Below are 19,322 nucleotides of genomic sequence, written 5' to 3'. Positions count from 1 at the left end.
TCAGCTAGCTGAGTTCTTTTGGTTTCCCTCATATATTATTGCTCATAATTTTATTTTTAATCCTTTTGTCTTATTGTCCTTGGCTGGTCTCTTGTTAACATTCAATGTAACTTAAACCAATCTGATTGGATATTTTTCCCTTGTTATATGAATCTGTTATATTTGTTCTTGTTTCTGTCATCTCCTCCCCCCTCCCCCCATTCTCATGCTATCTCTACCAACCAGGGAATTTTTTATTATTTATTTCTTTTCTTTAAAAAAAAAGATTTTATTTATTTATTCATGAGAGACACAGAGAGAGACAGAGACATAGACAGAGGGAGAAACAGGCTCCCTGCAGGGAGCCCGATGCAGGGCTTAATCCCAGGATCCTGGGATCATGACCAGAGCCAAAGACAGACACTCAACCACTAAGCCGCCCAGGTGCCCTATTATTTATTTTCATCCTTGCTGCATCTTTATTATTTTCTCTTTTAGGAATTCTTACTGTGCATAGTTTGGTCTCCAAGATCTATTTCCAATATTTCTTCAGCAATCTCTCATTTCCTTCTTAATTCTTCCTTAGCATGCTGGAGGGCTTCTTCAAGCTCTTGTCTCTTCACTAATTGTTTTCTACAGTATAAAGCTAGCCATTTGCTATGACAAAAATAATTTAAAATTTTCTTAATGAAGTATTTCATCCAGATGAGGTTAAGTACTCATCTTGATTTTCTCCCTTTTAATGATGTACCGCATGTCCCCTGCTCCTTACTAAGTTTAAGAAAACGTGTTAAATACTTTCTCAAGTGTTCTTGTTTTCTTATGGTGAAGTTATTTCAGAGAAAGGGTTGTACTTTGTCAGGGTCTGTGGCAGCGACCTCCTGATATGCAGAAAGCTCTCAAATGTCTGCAGTGTTGTCCTGCCTGGTCACCTTACAGGAAATCTCCCCTTTTCCCCTTGTGGTGAGGGCTCACTTCTCTGCCTCAAGTGTCACAAAGGCCTTCCAGAATCTCTTCCTACCTACTCTTTAGTCAGGAGTTCTTGGTTGAAAGTGGAAAGTGGTCAAAACATCTGAGTCAAACTAGAATGAGGAGGGTCATGGGGAATGCAGTAGAGCAGATGAGGCTAAAGTAGAAGTGTCATTGGTAACTAAGCTCTAGAATCTTAGGGTTCTCTCAGGACTATAGTCTAGTCCCGTATTCACAGTATAGCAACACAGTCAAAAGTCAGATTGCTTGGGTCAGATTACATCTTTCCACTTGTTAGCACCGTGACCTCTCACTTCAGTTTCTCCATCTATAAAATAGAAAACCAGTACCAACCTCATAAAACTGTCGCATGCATTAAGCGAGGTGATGTAAGCATATTACAGTACCTAGTACATAATAAGCAGTAGCTCATGTTCAGGTAGGATTGAAGTAGAGATTTGTGAGAACCTGGTCTGTATCTTCCTGGTGGAAATTTTAATGGGAAAAATTCCATACAGATTAAAGAAACCAAAACAGGGGAGGAAGAACCAACTCAACAACAGATTACCAATTCATAGAACCAATATCCTAGGCAAATCATCAGAAAGCAGAAAGAGTCATCCCTGATTAACAACTGGGAGCTTCCTCTCAGTACAGATGGAGAAGATAGGACTCTCTGGCCAGGTCTCTAGTAGGTGTGACCACTTCCACTGGGCACTGAGCAAGTTCAATGCCTCTTTTTCTTGTTAATGAGGAACCAACACTCCCTCTCCAAGGAAAGCTTCACTGCTAGTGCCTTCACCCACGTGGAGAATTTACTTGGCTTGGCCAGGATCAGCTCTCATTTCCTTCCTGTCTTAATCAAGACTCTTTGGATGTAATATATCAAAATCACACCCAATCAAAGGGATAATAAACAGCAGAAAAGATGGGCTAGACTGGGAGCTTCATCAACAACTAGACCTGGGGATTCAACATCCTGAGAACTTCTGTAGAATCACCTCCACTGCTCCTTGTGGAAATTTTTTTTTTCTCTTAGACAAGCTCTCCTGTAGGGCAGAGTCATAATTGTGGAGAGTTCCAAGACTCTCTACTCTGTAACCTAAGAGACGCAGCTCCCTTAAAAACAAATTATCTGGATAGCCCTGGTGGCTCAGCTGTTTAGCGCCGCCTTCAGCCCAGGGCCTGATCCTGGAGATCCAGGAATCTAGTCCCGCATTGGGCTCCTGGCATGGAGCCTGCTTCTCCCTCTGCCTGTCTCTATGTCTCTCTCTCTGTCTCTCTTTGTGTCTCTCATGAATAAATAAATAAAATCTTTAAAAAAAAATTATCTGAGTGACCTTGCTTGAGTTATCTATTCATCCCTGAACCAATCACTATAGCCAAGGTAATGGGGAGCTTTTGTCACCCTCCATCAGAACCACATGTTTGATGCAAGGAAGAAGCAGTCCCCTCAAAGAAGGAGTTGCTGTTTTGAGAAGATAAACACTAAATGACAACAATACCTCCCTCATACGCCATCTCAGCTGACAAATCAATAGTGCTGACACTGAAATCATCTAACAAGTATTTACAGCTTGGACAATCACAATGGCCACTGAAGCCAAATTCTGGAGATGTCCCTATTGTGCCAAACCTAATTCTGTTATTTGCTGGATTGGGGGAGACTGAAGCATTGGCAGAGGAGGGGACCACCTGATGGCAAGGACAGCCTGAGGGAGCTCAAGAGGCTCCAGGAATGGCCATCCACCAATCACTATAACTGCATTTCAACATTTTCACAATTGTTTGGTTATTCCACCATACACTGGTTGCATTTGGTCCCATGGACAAAACTCCCCAAGTATCTAGGCATGTGGATGATACCTTTCACTGCTCACTCATATAAATAAAGATTTCTTTTCCCTTTTTGGCATATTCTGTTGATTGTTTCAAGGTGAATTTGAGAGGGACTAGTTCAGTATCAGTTCTTATGTTAACAGCTTGCCTAGAAATCTCTGGAATTTTTAAGATAATCTTTTTAACTAAAAACCAAATCTCATGGATGCCTAGAAACACAGAAAACTGGTCTAGTCCTTGCAGCTGAACGTTTGTCTGCTCAGAATGCCCAGGGACACTAGGAAGAAGTCAGAATTCAACATTTGAGAGCAAGTATTCTTCACATCATGATCCAGACGAGTCCCAAATATCTGATGTTGCTGGCTCTAAAAGCTAGTAAAAACACAGATACGGGTCTTCTAAGGTTTTGTTGTGCTTATTTTGTCATTGTTATTTCATTATTTTGTTGAAAATTTACCAAAACTAAAAACCAGAACTAAATATTCCTCACAACCCACTAATTGTTCTACAGAAAACCTTTCTGTTCCTTCCTAATCTCAGTTGGACTCAGCCCAACTGGACGAAAGTAGTGAGCTTTATCGAGCTGATTACACCCTCCTGCCACACACATGCGTTCCCTCCTCATTCCCCAAATGACCACATACTTTAAAGAAAAAAGACCACAACTGATATCTCTAAGATATTTCAACTTGCTTAAAAAATATAATATGCTTTTCTGAGGTCATTATTTTTTTGTTTCTCTGCCTCTTTCAGAGCTATCAGAATTCTCTGAATTTTTTCCCCATAAAAACACCTTCAGCTTTTTCACTATTATAGACTGCATAGTCGTTTTTTTTTTTTTAATAATAAAAGGTATTCTTTGTTAACAAAACACTGAGGTGCTTGTAAGTTATTTCAGGCATATATGGAATTGCTATTTAAAAATAGAGAAATCCCAGATACTTTAGGAAGCATGTAGATTAAAGTGGAAAAGAATATCATATCTTTTGAGAAAGCATCACCCAACTCTTCCACCATCCATGATATATTTATTGGCCCTTCCTTTATTAATGATGTCTGGTAGGCCCTCACCAAATCCATATTTCCTGGAGCCATCAAATGACTGGGTTCAAGGTTTCTCCTTCATAAACCTCAGGTGAAAGTTTTGCTGCAGACCATGGAACTCCAGAGATTTGGAGGATAGCTATAGATATTGTTATAATACAATACTGTCTTGATAAGCCTGATGGGGCCAGCTTCCCACAGAAGTATCCAGAGAACTCTAGGTATGACTCATGTCATTCATAGAGTATTTGGAGCTCTGTGATGGTCTGGTCCCTATTCCTCTTCGATCTTATCTCATACTATCTCATACTACAACATACCATGTGTCCTGGACCTTGAACACACCAATGACTCTCTATTCTATAGAGATTACCAAGAGAGATAAAGACACACCAAGACCCAAAATGTTTCTTCTCATGCTCTTTTGTCATCTTAAATCTTCCCCTTCTGCTTTACCTCTCTAGACACTAACATAGAATCTATTTGTTCAGCATATAATACAGAACTGGGTAAATCATGGATATTCGATGACTTTGCTCTATTTTCCTTCCTCCTCTTTTCTTCTGTCCTTCCCTTCTCTTTTTTCTTCTCTTTCTCCTTCTCCTTCCCCCCATCTCCTCCCTCTTCTTCACCACCACCACCAGCATCACCACCACCACCACCACAACTACCCACCGTCATGCTCACATTTATCCTCAAAGATGTAGTTCAAATGCAATCTCTTCTGAGAAAACTTCCCTAATCCTCTATTCAGAATTAATTGGACCACCTCCTCATACTCATTGCTTCTTTATCTCAGCTCAACAGAGTCATTTTACTTTGCATTAAAGTCAGTTTTTTGTTATTATTCCTACTTTTATTGTTGTTACTTTTATATTATATAAACTCATCCATTGGTATCTACTCTCTTTGAAAATAAAAATCAGGTCTGATTTTATTTTAGAATACTCATCCACATCCTGGTCATGCTTTATGCTTTCCCTTAATAGGCAATTGGTAAACATTAGTTGAATTGGATTGGCTGCCAGCAAAATTTTCTTATTTTGTTGATATTTCAATACTTGATCTGAGTTTGGTTTTGCTGTACTGCATCTCATATTCTGTAACTTATTCTGCAAAGTTGAACATGCTTATCTTTTCAAATATTTATTTCAGAAATTAATTTTGAGGTGGGCACATTAATGTTCTCAATAGTACAACTTGGCTCCTCTGGAATGAGCTTCATGCTGTTCAAATGTGTTTCCCTTTTGGATCCACATAGAAGTAAAAGACTAGGTTGCTCTTGATATTTTCACAGGATATCCTCTGACCCCTAAATTAATTTAAGTGTACTGTAGGAAGGCAGTGAAACATTTGTTTGGGTTTCAAATCCCAAAACCTGACCTCCTAACTCTCGCCCCAAACTGCACAGGAAATTTCTAACAGTAAATCAAGAGCCAAAAGTGCTTTATGACAGACTCAAAGAAAAGGAAAGAAAGACTGAGAATGACCAATAGGATTGTTTCTATTGTAATTTAAAAATAGTCTGCCAGCAGAGCAGAAATCCAGTCATTGGCTGTGTGGTGTAGGGATAGAATTCTTTACAAGAAAACTCTGTTGCCCCATCTTTTTCCTCAGTCACTTTAGCAAGAGCTTCTCCTGCCTGGAATTGAAGGCACAGAGGAGACAGACCACATGCACCACTTCCTAATCACAGGATTCACTACCGAAGATCCAGACCTAATTTTTCCACTTCTATCTACTCTCTTCTTCTATCCAGTCCCCACACTAAGGTCTTACACTTATGCCACTGACTTTTAATTTTGTGATTTAATTCTAGCTTCATCAAGCTCAAGACCATATACCTGTGCAACATCTCCAACTTCATAATCCCCCAGGACTCACAATCAAATATCCAAAGCCATTGTCCAAAGCTCACCTTCTAATTTGTCCTCTCACACCAGACTAACCCTATTAATATCATGCCACGTCTCCCAGGCTGGAAGTCTCAGAGAACCTTCCACAGACCTTGATGGTTCTTCACATCTGATTAACTGCCATAGTTTACAATTCTTGGACCACATTCTTACCCAAACTATGCAGCAGTTCTTGAACTACTCCTCAATTACTACATGTGGCTGCTCTTTAAACAAAGCTCATGTTATTGAGCTATGTTTTTTCCTTGCTCCAAAATGTTCTTTGGTTCCTCACTATTCCCTCAGTCTAGCACCTAAGGCTGGCTGAATCATCCTCATATCCCATTGTTACTAGGCACCTACCACAGATGTCTTACATACATTCTCTAGGAAGGCAGTCTGATTGCTGCATTTCCATCCCCCTCATAGCCTTATACTGTGTTTAGCATATAGTAGGTATCATTAAATATTGATAAATGGAATCTCACATGCCTATCTTGATTCCAGAGTCCTAGGTCCAGTCCCACTCAAATGAAACCCTCCTTTCTTCATGTATCATCTTGTACCCGATCCAAATTCCCCTAATTGGAATTTTTAATAATTTGGGAAGAAGCCAGGCTAGATTTTATCTTTGCAATAGCTACTTGAAAAGTAAATTAATAGTGTAAAGCAGCTAGCATGACATATATTTTACCTACATAAAAAAATTTTAAAGCATTAAGAATGACATTTTTATACTTAATTAGTATTCTCTCTCTCTCTCTATATATATATATACATATATAAGAAAAGTACTCTTCTTATACACATCTAATCCTGAATGCATCTTAATTTTATCAAAATAAAGATGTATATAAGAAAAGTATATACTTTTAATATACACCCATGTGTATATATATACACATCTAATCCTGAATGCATCTTAATTTTATCAAAATACATTTCTTATTAAATATTTTATAATCAGGGGCACCTGGGTGGCTCAGTGGTTGAGCATTTGCCTTTGGCTCAGGTTGTGATCCCAGGGTCCTGGGATCCAGTCCTGCATGTCCCCTCTGCCTCTGTCCACGTCTCCCTCTGCCCATGTCTCTTCCTCTCTCTCTCTCATGAAAAAATAAAATCTTTTTTAAAATTTATTATCAGACACAGCCTGCCCACTGATTCCAGTCAGTGAGGCTGTATTGTGTATAGTGATTACTCAACTCTTCCTCCTCTGACCTCCTACTTTTCAGTGATTGATGCAAAGTGAGCCTCTTCTGAGCCTGACATCAAAATCAACTACCATTTTCTACTTTAAATTCATGCAAACTATCACTGCAAGACTGGGACGTCTTCCTAGAAGTATGAGCAACAGCTTCAGAATCTTGAGTCTCAATGCCTTGGAAAACTGGTGTGACCTCATACTGCCTGTGGGCTCATCTATGAAAAGGATAGTGATGATTGGCGCTCTTATGCCCAGTCTCCAGTACTGCCTGGCCCTACGAATTTAGAAGCATTTCCCTTTGCCCAAGCCATAAGGATTAGTTAGCTGAGTAGCAAAGACTAAATTCTTACTCCCTGGTTATTTCCAGGTGGACATAACTGGCTCCGGAACCAGCCTGGGATCAGATTTTACCTTTTTACCCCAATCTGCTGTCCACACCTCCTCAGCTGACTGATGAGGTTCCTATTATCCCAATTGCCCCCAGCAAATGATACTCAATCATTGCTGAATCTAGCACAACATGGGAGTAATTTGGAGAATTCTAGGCAACAATGCCTACAGACATCATCAAACTGGAAGAAAATGCTGTGGTTGGATGTGTCATGTGGCATTAATTAAAAACAACCTGCATTTTTACAAATGCAGCTGAGCGCCCACTTATACTCCTCTACAGTTTCCAGTTAGCAACCACAAAAAACAGTCTCCATCCCTTTAACTTCACAGAAACCACCACCCGTAATTCACTCCAAAGCACAGAATTCCAGTGGATTGGTTCTTAATTAATCTGTGCAGGGGAGACATTTTCCCATGCAAGTTACCATGTGAGTGATAACCCAGTGTTGCAATATCCCACTCAATTTGCCTTAATATTCACACAAGCAAGGAATTTGAGACCCAGGGAAACCAGCAACTCCTTGGAAGACTGCCATCTACTATCAAGTTACTTTAGCCTAGAGGCTGCCCTTTAGGATATATCACATTAGGAAGGACTTCCTTGAGAAAGGGGTGATTCAGGACAAATTATTCAGTGTGGGCTCATGCCTACATACACAGATATTCAGACAAGACCCTGATGTGTTCATTTAACCCTCTTGGCCTCTGTTTTCTCATCCATTCAATAGGGATAGTAACCTCTACTTGCTTCATAAAATGTTGTAAAATAAACAATAAACAGCAACTCAACATGCAATGCAAGGAAAGCAAATGCAATGCCTTTTTTTTTTTTGCAAAAATAGGCACCCCATATCTACTGCCAGGCCTCAGTTCCCCTTTCTCCTTTCCTCAGGCACAAGCATGTTACATAAGATGACAGGCAAATGTCACTAGATATTGCCATTAAGAAAAAGAAAAATTAAAAGTGATCATTATCCATGTACCCAATATGCTTGGCATATTTTGGGAGAGTGAAAAAATGTGTTGGTCCATGAATAGCAAGCATATTATGCTTTCTAAATCAAACTATCAAGATGGAAATGATGATATAGTTGAAAAAACACAATTCAACACTGCCTAGAAAAAAAAAGATGTAGAGATAGTAGGACACCCATACATGCACACACACACACACAATGGCAAACTGTTCTTAGTAGGTCAATATCAGTTACAGTATATAATAAGGACAACCTCGGAAGGTAAATCATTAGACAATGGCAATCTGGAGACTGAGGATGAAAGAGAATGGAGCAACTCAAACTTTGTAGTTTGTAATGGGAGTTAGAGTTTATAGGATTCTTACAGAGACAGAGTCTCTGTTATTTCTGGTACCTTAATTATAGGGCCACTTCCTCTTTTGCTCACTATCGGAGGTCCTGTCCAGAATCCTGTCACTTTTGTTGGCTTGGGCATTAGCAGTTTCATGACTAAAATGATCCTTCACTGATGGAAATGAGCAAAGAGAAAATGACCAACAGTTAGGTCTTGGGTGAGTGTTTGGGGGATTAATAGAGTATAGTATTGTTTAAGAGAAGAAAAAATAAGAATTAAAAAGGTTCTCCTACAACATGTGGTCCAAATCCTTCACTGGAGGCATTAAAGCTCACAAAGAAGAAGAGACCCGCCCAAGTTCAAAGCAAGTAACTCCTACAGCTGGTAGGAGTCCATTGAGTAAGGCTGGCCTCATATCACAAGTGACCAGAAGGAATCACTGCTATTTTCCCAAGGACTAACACTCAGAAAGTCTAATGTCTTTGTTACTCCCTTGAGTAATTGTAATTTAATTAAAAACAAGTATTTCGTTAGGAAAATTTGAAGAAAATGAAAATCCAATCACTCATTTTTGTCTTCTTGGAAATTGTGGTGAATTGTGAGCAATTTCTCAAAATAGTCAGCCTTTTAATTCAGTATTATATATTTTATGGAATTCTTGGTTTGGGGCAATGAGATCTGTCCCTTTTTTTCCTTTCATTTTCCAAGTATTTTCCAAGTGTATCCTACCTTTTTCTTGCTCTTCTTGCTTAGCCCCCCTCTTGAAATGAATCATCTGAAACAAATTTGTCAAAAATGAATGTTTGCAATTGCCACTTCACATTCTTTAAACCTGTATACAGTCAAGAGTAAAGTGGCAATTTTGTCATAAAATTCTAGCAGTTCTATTCACTTCCTCAGTATTTTTGTCTTTTTCCTAAATTTAAAGTAACTTCTATCAATATTAGCTATCTAGCCACTTAGCACCTTTTCAACTGCATATTGCTTTTATGCTTTAGAAATTCTTGTGTAACTCTTCTGCAACCTTATATTGCAATCATTATGTTGCAAACAAAACCATCTTTCCTAAAACTTGAGGCTATGGGGAAAAGCATGAAAAACCTCAGTAAAGATTTAGGGACAAGCTATGCCTAAGCTTTTAAACCAGCTGTTGGCGTGAAGGGCACAAACAAATGCAGAGCAGTGAAATGTGATTGGCAAGGTGCCCTCTAAGGACAGGCCTACAGCTGGAAATCCTGGAGATCACATTGCCACCACCTGGGTACAGACATGTACATCAGACATTTGTGCAAGAGTCAGGAGTTGAAAATTGAGCACAAATACTGATATATGTTGGACACTCTGAAATGACAGAGGTAAATTCCATAAATATATAATGTAATAAAAAATAAGCCTTTTATGCAAAAACCTGCACACAGATATTTATAGTAGCTTTCTTCATGATTGCAAAAACTTGGAAGAAACCAAGATGTCCTTTAGTAGGGGATTGGATAAATAAACCATGGTACATCCAGACAATAGAATATCAGCCAACAATAAAAAGAAAAAAGCTATCATGAAGACATGGAGGAAACTGAAATGAATTTACTAAGTGAAAAAAAGCCAATCTGAGAAGGTTTCATACTGTATGATTCTAACCACACAGCACTCTAGAAAAGGGAGAAAACTGCATATATCAAAGGATCGGTGGTTGTCAGCGATTGGGGGTAAGGGTGATGAATAGATGGAGCACAGAGAATGGTTAGGGCAATAAAATTACTCTGTAGGCTTCTACAATGGTGGATACGTGTCATTCTCCATCTGTCCAAATCCATAGAATGTACAACACCAAGAGTGAACCCTAACGTAAGCTCTGGACTTTAAGTAATAAATGACAATGACATGTCAATGGGGGTTCACCAATTGTAACACAAGTCCCACTGTGTGCAGGAGGTCAGTCATGGAGGCTGTGCTTGGGTAAGGGCAGGTGAATAACACTCAGCATCTTCCCCTCAATTTTTCTGTAAACTTAAAACTTCTCTAAAGAAATAAAGCCTACTAAAGAAAAATTTTGATTATCTTTATTATTAATAATACTAGCTAACACTGAGTGTTTAATCAGTGCCAGACAGCACTCTCGGTCCTTTATTTGCATCCATTTATTTAATCCTCAAAAGAGCCCTAGAAGGTAAGCACTAGTATGACTTGCATTTCCCTGATGAAGAAGCCACAACGCAGAACAGCTTAGTGACTTGCACAAAGTCACATGACCTAGCTTTCATATGCCGGGAGTCAGGCTCCAGATTTGTTTCTTTCATTGTCTCCAAGGCTCTCACATCTGAATAGCAGTTGTACTATGAAAGGGAAGGAGGAAATAATTCAAAGCCTGGATTGTGAAGAGTGTTTTCTGAGCAAAGACAGGAGACCTCCCAGTTGTAGCTGCACTTTGGCCTGAGCTGAGGGACCCCGACCCCTCGCCCCACATCAGCGTGGCTATGGCAGGAGCCATGTGCAAGCACGCTGTCTGCTGGACACCACAGTGCCCGTGGTGAGCTCTGGGATGGATGTGCGGGTCCTCACCCCTACAGAAGGACCTGATTGAAGAGGTGGCGTGCACGGGAAGCTCATGGGGATTTCACAGCCCTGTCTTCCGACTTGGGCAAAGGGCACCAGTGTTTGTTTTCAAGAGAACTGAGCTGAAGGAGCAGAAGGTGTTTCCAATGAAGGCCCACCTGTATCATGTTAAGGAACACACGGGAACCATGGCTTTGAACTTCAGCACCGATGACTGTTTCTCATGCAAGTAATAAAAAAACAGCCTGTGTGTGTCTATAGGGTCTATAATGGGCTGAGGATCACTGCTGACCCCTGGCCCTTCAGATATACCCCCCACGCTGGCTCGGGGCTGACCTTGCAGTGCCCAGAGTCCATCACTTGAGCATAGGAGGCTGCTCCATGATTGCTTCCCCCAAAGTAACCATACATCACACAGACCAGCTTCCTTCTCTCCCAAAACATGCCTTGGCTGGATGCTCTCTCCTGCCTGCCTAATAGACCACCTCCACCTTCCCAGAAAGGTCAACAGGAAGGAAGCCCTAATTGTGCTTTGCTTCCTCCAAGGACAGCCTCAGAAATGTGGAGGTGATTTCTAAAGAATGCCCTGAGGTCCAAGATCAGATGGAACCTAGAATCTCTGGGCCAGAAGCATAAGGATCTAGAGGCAATCTGAGGATCTCTGTGTTCTCACCAGCACCCCCTGCACTACCTCCCCACGATGTGGCCCACTGGTTTCACATATCAGCTCCAAAGTTTTCCTAAAACAAAACAAAACAAAACAAAAACACATTTACTTCCCCTTAGGGTTCTTTCCCAAGTAACTGGCAACTCAAATAATTGATAACCTAAGCAGCTGGTGAACCTGACACTGTAGTAATATTAATTGGTGGCTTCAATCTTACTATGTCTTCCTCTCCTACAGACACCTCTGGTTTAAACAGAGGACCAAGGGAGGCAATGTTTAACCCAACAGATGGCTTAGCAAACAGTGGAATTTCTTTTTTTTTTTTTTTAATTTATTTTTTATTGGTGTTCAATTTACTAACATACAGAATAACCCCCAGTGCCCGTCACCCATTCACTCCCACCCCCCGCCCTCCTCCCCTTCTACCACCCAACAGTGGAATTTCTGACGCTATGATCCTAGACTGGTGTTTGCTGACTTGCCAGTTCTTTCCAGACCCTACTGAAGCCCTAGTGGGCGTCCTTCATCACCCACATTTGTGACTGTCCACTCAGACTACAGGAAGGCTAGCTCGCCTGAGACCACAGGCTGACTTCCCATAAGTTTAAGAGGCCTGTACCAAATTGGGGCCATGAGAGTTGCCTCATTTGCTAGTTTGCTCCTGTGTAAGTTAGCAAAGTCACAGCCTGAGTCATGGGTCTTCCCTGGGACAGCTCTGCTCTCTGTGGGAAATTAAAAGCCTAAGTTTCAGGGCATGTCTGCACTATTGCAAAACTATGATACAAATGAAGATGTCTGTCCCCAAAGTTCATTGTGAAGATCCAAAAAAAGTACAGGACAATGTTCTGTGAACTTTATTTTTAAAAAAAAAAGATTTTATTCATTTATTCATGAAAGACAGAGACAGAGACAGAAGCAGGTTCCACACAAGGAGCCCGACGTGGGACTTGATCCCGGGTCTCCAGGATCAGGTCCTGGACTGAAGGTTGCGCTAAACAGCTGAGCCACCCAGGCTGCCCTGTTCCCTGAACTTTAAATACTGCACATTTCTGCTATTAGAAGCCAGGACGTTACAATATATTTTAAAAGTTCGCTGGAGATGTAGCTTCATGTGTAAATGTTCAGTGGCAATTTTATTTTTAATCTTTGGGTCACCAGCTCTGCATTTAAATCAATGCCTCTATGACCAGCATTGTATTCTGGGCTACAGGGAAAGCATAAGGAATGTGAGACCCAATTCTGCCGTCCATGCATCTACAGTCTGGCTGGAAGGCCAGGTCACACGTGGGAAATAGACATATAAGCAATGCAAGATGTAAGATAGGTTTCCTTGTTGCTGGTGCCTCCGTCACAAAGACAGACTCATGGACAATTCACACTCAGCAGTGTTGCCCATCTGACCTCTTTCACCATCACAGTCATCCAGGACCCCTTGGGCAGGGCTCCCCACCATTGCCATGATCCCTGCAGCAGCATCCTACTCTTTTTGCCTCCATGCTGGAGCCCCTTCCCACTCTAAGCCTGGGGTAGACACATGGGTTTTGAATCATCCCAAGATGAGAATAGAAACATGTTCTTCCAGAAAAGGAATGAGCCCAGTGGTATTAACCAGGTCTGTTCCCTGCAGCCTGGTCCAGATACCCCTTGTCTGGGCTCCTGGGAGCCCTCTCTCATTGCACTAAAGCACATACTCTTGTAAATCTCTGAGATCAGAGTCTCTCCAATTCATCCTGGTGCCCACAAACCCCAGCACAGGACCTGACACAAAGTTACCCAAAACAGATATTAGTGGGAAAAACAAATGACGAGGCAACCATATCGTGGGCTAAATGTTTGGAGAAGCTAGCCTGAGAACCAAACCCCATAGGCTCCCCTGGGAACTATTGTTAAAAAAATGACACCAAAAAAAGTGAAAACATATATGAGCATTTGTGTTTGCACATAAATACAAGAGCGTGTGGAAACGTGGGAAAGAAAATGCACTGGGTTGTTAACATAGCTGGGGGTGGGGAGGCAGCCAAGCGTGAGGGGTGGAGAGAAGCAAAGAGCAAGAACCACAGATGAAAAGAGAGGCTTGAAAGGGAAAAAGCTCCAGAATTTATAATAGAGCCACATATAAATATCTAAGGAAAATTAGGAAAGGGGAATGATAATTCTCTGGAACAAGCCAAATAAGAAATGAGGACAAGCCTAAGGGAGGAGATGAGGTGAGTGTTCGCAGGCACACATGTGAAGACATGAGCCCCAAGGCCAGGAGCCCAAAGGGCACCTTCACAGCACCAGTGTAGGGGCCTGGGTGCTCCCTAAGAGATCCAGGGCCCCCAGACTGCTGGCTCTGTAGGCTCCAGGCTTTCCCACTAGCATGTCCAACTCCAGCCGAGGACAGGTCCAAGTAAAATGGTTCACACAGCTACGCCTGCATCATATGAGCTGAACTAATATCAACAATTACATCAGGAAAAATGTGTTTACCTTGGTTTCCCGCCACAGAAAATGGGTCCAAAATGATGTTGAACATACGCCTTTCATTCCTGCTTCTATTAGAAGGACAAATAATTTAACAGGTGGGACTCAGAATTCCATGGTTCTTTTTTTTTTTTTTTTTTTTTTTTTTTTTTTTTTTTTTTTTTTTTTTTTTTTAACTGTAGAGTATTAAACATTCCACTTTTGGTCAACTGAATCTGGAACCCTTCTTAACAGACCTCAGCGAGCTCTATTTATTTTGCAAAAGCCCTCCTAATGCTCACATGAGCAGTGAGTTGGAAAGGCCTGGGGAGTCCAATCAGACTGTACTTTTACGTGTTATCAGTACAATATGTTGCTTCAACTGAGAAAGCAAATTCTGTGACTAACTCCTCCAAGAATTGATCCAGACAGCTAAAAGAGAGGAAATCCATTCGACTTTAACAAGGCAATTGGTCCAGACTTCATACAATATCATTTCAGTCTAGAATTTTCATCGTCACTGCCAAAAACATCAAACAGAAACATTACAGGACTTTCACTCGCTTTTCACTCTCCAAAGAATAGCCAGCTTGTTCCAGGACTGAGCAGCAAGAAAGGAATTAAAGGGAGATGGGGCGTGGGGTAGTCACATGGGGCATTTAACTGTTTCTCACTGTCTGATTTCTGAGCTTCATGACAATTATTCCTAAAAAGTTGATGTTTTGAAATTAAGGACAATCAGAGGTTTCCCTGTATGTTCAATGCTCTGCTTCTCAAAGTCTCTCCAACCACATCCATCAGATTATCATATTCACCTTTCCTCTTCTATCCGTCTGTCCTATGTAATCATTCAATAGATTATTCAGGAACTGTGATATTTATGCCAGATATCAATTAAAAAGTCTCTCAATGATCTGTGCATAGAAGAGTGCAATAGTAAAGGTAACTCTGACTACTACAAGCCCAAAAATATATAACGTGTCAAAAACTCAATCAGCATAAATAACTGGTTCCCATGAATTCCAAAATAGTACAGATTGGTGGCAGTCTGATTACACTTGAGATTTGGGGACCCATGATCTTTCCTTCATATTCTCAGTTCTCTACTAGGACCACAGAGTCTTCTATGTTCAGCCAGCAGACAGGGGATCAGATACTGGAAGAGCCAAACCCACTGCTTAAAAACCTCAGCCCAGAATGACACACAAGTCCCACTCAAAATCCATCAATCACCTAACTGCAAAGAAAGTTGAAGAATATCATCTAGCTATATGTTCCAGAAGAGGAAACACATTTAATAAAAAGCTAGCCACTGTCTGCCATGGACATCCAACTGGAATAATCCATTCTCTAACAATCCATACTTTAGAGTAGTGATTTTGTTATTACCATGGTAATTTCGGAATCACATTTTGGTTCAGGTTGTGTCTGTGTCTGTGCATTATCCAGATAACTGAACTATAATGACCTAGCTCCAGAATCCTGCACAGAGTTCAACACCTGATACTTGCCACAGATAAATACCCAGGGAATCCTGAAGTACACTATAAAATCCAAGTCCAAAGTGAATCAGATATACTTATGACAATCCAAACTCTGAGGCAGAGTATTTGTCTAAATAAGAATATGAGGAATGATACAAAAATTTGCCAAGCACTCTGCCTTCACTGTAGACACTGGCCAGTCTGGGTGCTCATATGTTCCAGGCCTGCAGTTCAGACTCCTAGGGGCTTTGCGTGCACAATACCCACCATGTTCCAACTTGTTACAGGTCACACGGCATGTCAGTAATTCTCCTTTAATCTTCAACAAAACTTTGTAAAATACAGCAGAAATTACTGCCTTATCTTTAGGTAGAAACAGAAAGTCTAGTGATCTAAAGGTAAGTAGATGTAGGAGAAAATTCTTTTTTTATATATAAATTTATTTTATAAATTTGCCAACATATAGAATAACACCCAGTGCTCATCCCATCAAGTGCCCCCCTCAGCTCCCGTCACCCAGTCAACCCCACCCCCCGCCCACCTCCCCTTCCATCACCCCTAGTTCGTTTCCCAGAGTTAGGAGTCTCTCATGTTTGGTCTCCCTTTCTGATATTTAGGAGAAAATTCTAAACTCAACACCAGCACTTACTTGCTCCCTAGAAAGACTAGAACTGGAGTCATTTCAACAACTATAGTTGGCTTCTTCTTTCCACACAGATTGCTTTTTCCAGATCATTCCTAGTGCTTTTATTTAACAAAAGAAATGTCTAACACACATTGTTCTTTAAATATGATTGAATTTTGCCAGATAAAACTTATAAAACCTAAGACTTTGTTGCCCAGAATATGGTTTGTGGACCAGTAGCATTGGAAGCCCCTAGGATTTTGTTAGAAATGCATATTTTCAGGCCCATCCCTAACCCACTGAATCAGATTCTCCGTTTAAACAAGATACTCAAGTGATATCAAAGCACATTAGAGTTTGAGAAGCATTGCTCTGGGATGTTGCTTAACATATTAACTTAAATGGTTAGTAGAGGAAAAAATGACCTAATATAAAAAGAGTTCCTACAAATCAATAAGAAAAACAAATATGGGTGGTTCAGTCAGTAGAGTCTATGACTCTTGATCTCAGGGTTGTGGGTTTGAGTCCCATGTTGGGTATAGAGATTATATAAAAATAAAATCTTTTTAAAAAGAAAGAAAAACATATAGAAATTGTTAAAATATAAGAGCAGTTTATTCACAGAAGAAATGTAAATAAAAAGTAAACATAAACATAAAATGTTCAGCCTCTCCAGCAATTTGGGAAATGCAAACTAAAGTAACATGTTACCATTTTTCATCTATCAGACTAGCAAATCCTGTAAAGTTTAATAATTCCAAATAGAAAATACTTTAGGAAAAGGGCATTTTCTTATGAGTGGAGAGTTTACATTGCTATAATCTTTTTAATTTCAAAAATTTTGACCAAAAATTTCCACTTTTAGGACTCCAATCTATAGAAATATCTGTTTAAATGTGAAAGATAGAGATGCCTGGGTGGCTCAGTGGTTGGGCATCTGCCTTCAGCTGAGGACATGATCCCGGGGTGCCAGGATCAAGTCCCACATCAGGTTTCCTGCAGGGAGCTCACTTCTCCCTCTGCCTATGTCTCTGATTCTCTCTGTCTCTCATAAACAAATAAATAAAATCTTTTTTTAAATGTCAAAGATAAGATGATCTTCATTACTCCATTTAAATTTTGAAATGTATAGGAATTCTAGACATCCATCTATAAAGAAATAGTTTAAAATTTTAAATGTTTATTTATTTATGATAGTCACAGAGAGAGAAAGAGAGAGAGGCAGAGACACAGGCAGAGGGAGAAGCAGGCTCCATGCACCAGGAGCCCGACGTGGGATTCGATCCCGGGTCTCCAGGATCGCGCCCTGGGCCAAAGGCAGGCGCCAAACCCCTGCGCCACCCAGGGATCCCTAAAGAAATAGTTTAATATATTACTGGTATTCATGTCAAGGAACTATGCAATAATTTAAAAAGAGGTCAGTGTCACAGAAAAAAAGGCCATACATTATTGAATTCCTACACTAGTCGCAAAATAGTACATACAGTATAATCTCACACCTGTGTTTTAAAACTCAGTAGGACATAGGTGTATAGATTTGTTCAAATTCACAAGACACTAAACTTAAAATTGGTGCATTCTATTTTTATGGGAATTATACCTCAATAAAGTTTATCAAAAGGAAAATATATATGTTAGTGGATGTTATGTATTTTGGGGCCTACCAAATGGTCTGTAAGGAAATAAAACAAGCCTTTCAAAGTGGTAGAAGCCGAGCAGAGGAGGATGGGAAGAGGAACTTTCTACAGTGTTAGCATTTTTCCAAAAAACATGCACACTTCTTATATTTTTAAGTCAGGAATCTAAATGAAATAATCAGAGTCATCTGCAGTGATCCTGAATCCACGTGGAAACCCACATCCAGCCTGACTTCATTCATTGCTTCCATCGGCTGAGTTTAGTCATTTGGTATCTGATGAGAGGCCCTACATGCAGAAGGGGTGTCGACGTCACAGATGGGCCCTGTATAAACACCTGTTTATTACTTCATACATAACGACTGAGCATCCTTAAACATCAAGCTAAAAATTTATGGAAATTTGATCGGGACACCTGGGTGGCTCAGTGGTTTAGCATCTGCCTTCCACCCAGGGCATGATCCTGGAGTCCTGGGATCGAGTCCCACATTGGGCTCCCTGCCTGGAGCCTGCTTCTCTCTCTCTGCCTGCGTCTCTGCCTCTCTCTGTGTGTGTTTCTCATGAATAAGTAAATAAAATCTTTAAAAAAAATAAAATAAAAACTTTACGGAAATTTGATACACAAAGAAGACATAATTCTAGCCCCCCGCCTTATCACTCTTCCACTGAAAAAGCTGGACACATTCTGTACCAGATACTGTAATGAGACTAAATTTATAAACCCACCTTTAAAGACTCCTCTTGCTGCATCACCCAGTGAACATTGTTTATCATCATTTCCATCTACTTCTTGTTCAATTCCTGTCCCTCGTCCCAGGAGGTTCTTGCTTAGCCCAGAAACTCTCAATCAACTACCTTCCCCCATATTCTGTCTTGTTTGTTGGATGGTCTTGTCTCTGTAAGGAAAAAGGGGTCTTGTCTTCCCCCTCTTTATCACTCCCATCACCTTTTTTTTAAGATTTTATTTATTGATTGGAGAGAGAGAGAAAGACAGTGAGAGAAAAAATGAGCAGAGGAGAGGGGCAGAGAGAGAGGGAGAAGCAGACTCCCTGCTGAACAGGGAGCCCGACTTGGGGCTCAATCCCAGGATCCAGATATCATGACCTGAGCCAAAGGCAGATGCTTAACTGACTGAGCCACCCAGGTGTTCCTTGCTCCCATTGTCTTGTATAAGGTCATGTACATAGGAATAATTAATACAACTATCAATGATATATACTTTATAATCATTTAAATGTTTGACAAAGGAGAGAAAATGAGTAGGAAATGAGTGCTTT

The 19,322-nt window shown here is 40.5% G+C and overlaps 1 protein-coding gene across 28 annotated transcripts in view; it reads right to left on the bottom strand.

Annotated features, from left to right (window-relative positions):
- LOC144281191 (uncharacterized) overlaps nt 1-19,322 on the bottom strand; it is a 388,757-nt gene that overhangs the window by 302,568 nt on the left and 66,867 nt on the right. Inside the window, exon 1 of one of the 28 annotated variants that reach the window (XR_013349681.1) lies at nt 1,755-1,947. The exons of the other annotated variants lie outside the window; for them this stretch is intronic. The gene's annotated coding sequence lies outside the window, so the exon portion shown is untranslated. Of the gene's footprint in view, nt 1-1,754; nt 1,948-19,322 lie in introns of those variants that run through there. 28 annotated transcript variants of the gene reach the window in all.

This window comes from Canis aureus, chromosome 12, assembly GCF_053574225.1.
Source record: "Canis aureus isolate CA01 chromosome 12, VMU_Caureus_v.1.0, whole genome shotgun sequence".
Classification (NCBI taxonomy): domain Eukaryota; kingdom Metazoa; phylum Chordata; class Mammalia; order Carnivora; family Canidae; genus Canis; species Canis aureus.
Note: the sequence above shows the minus strand (reverse complement) of the source record. Positions and strands in the feature narration are given on the sequence as shown.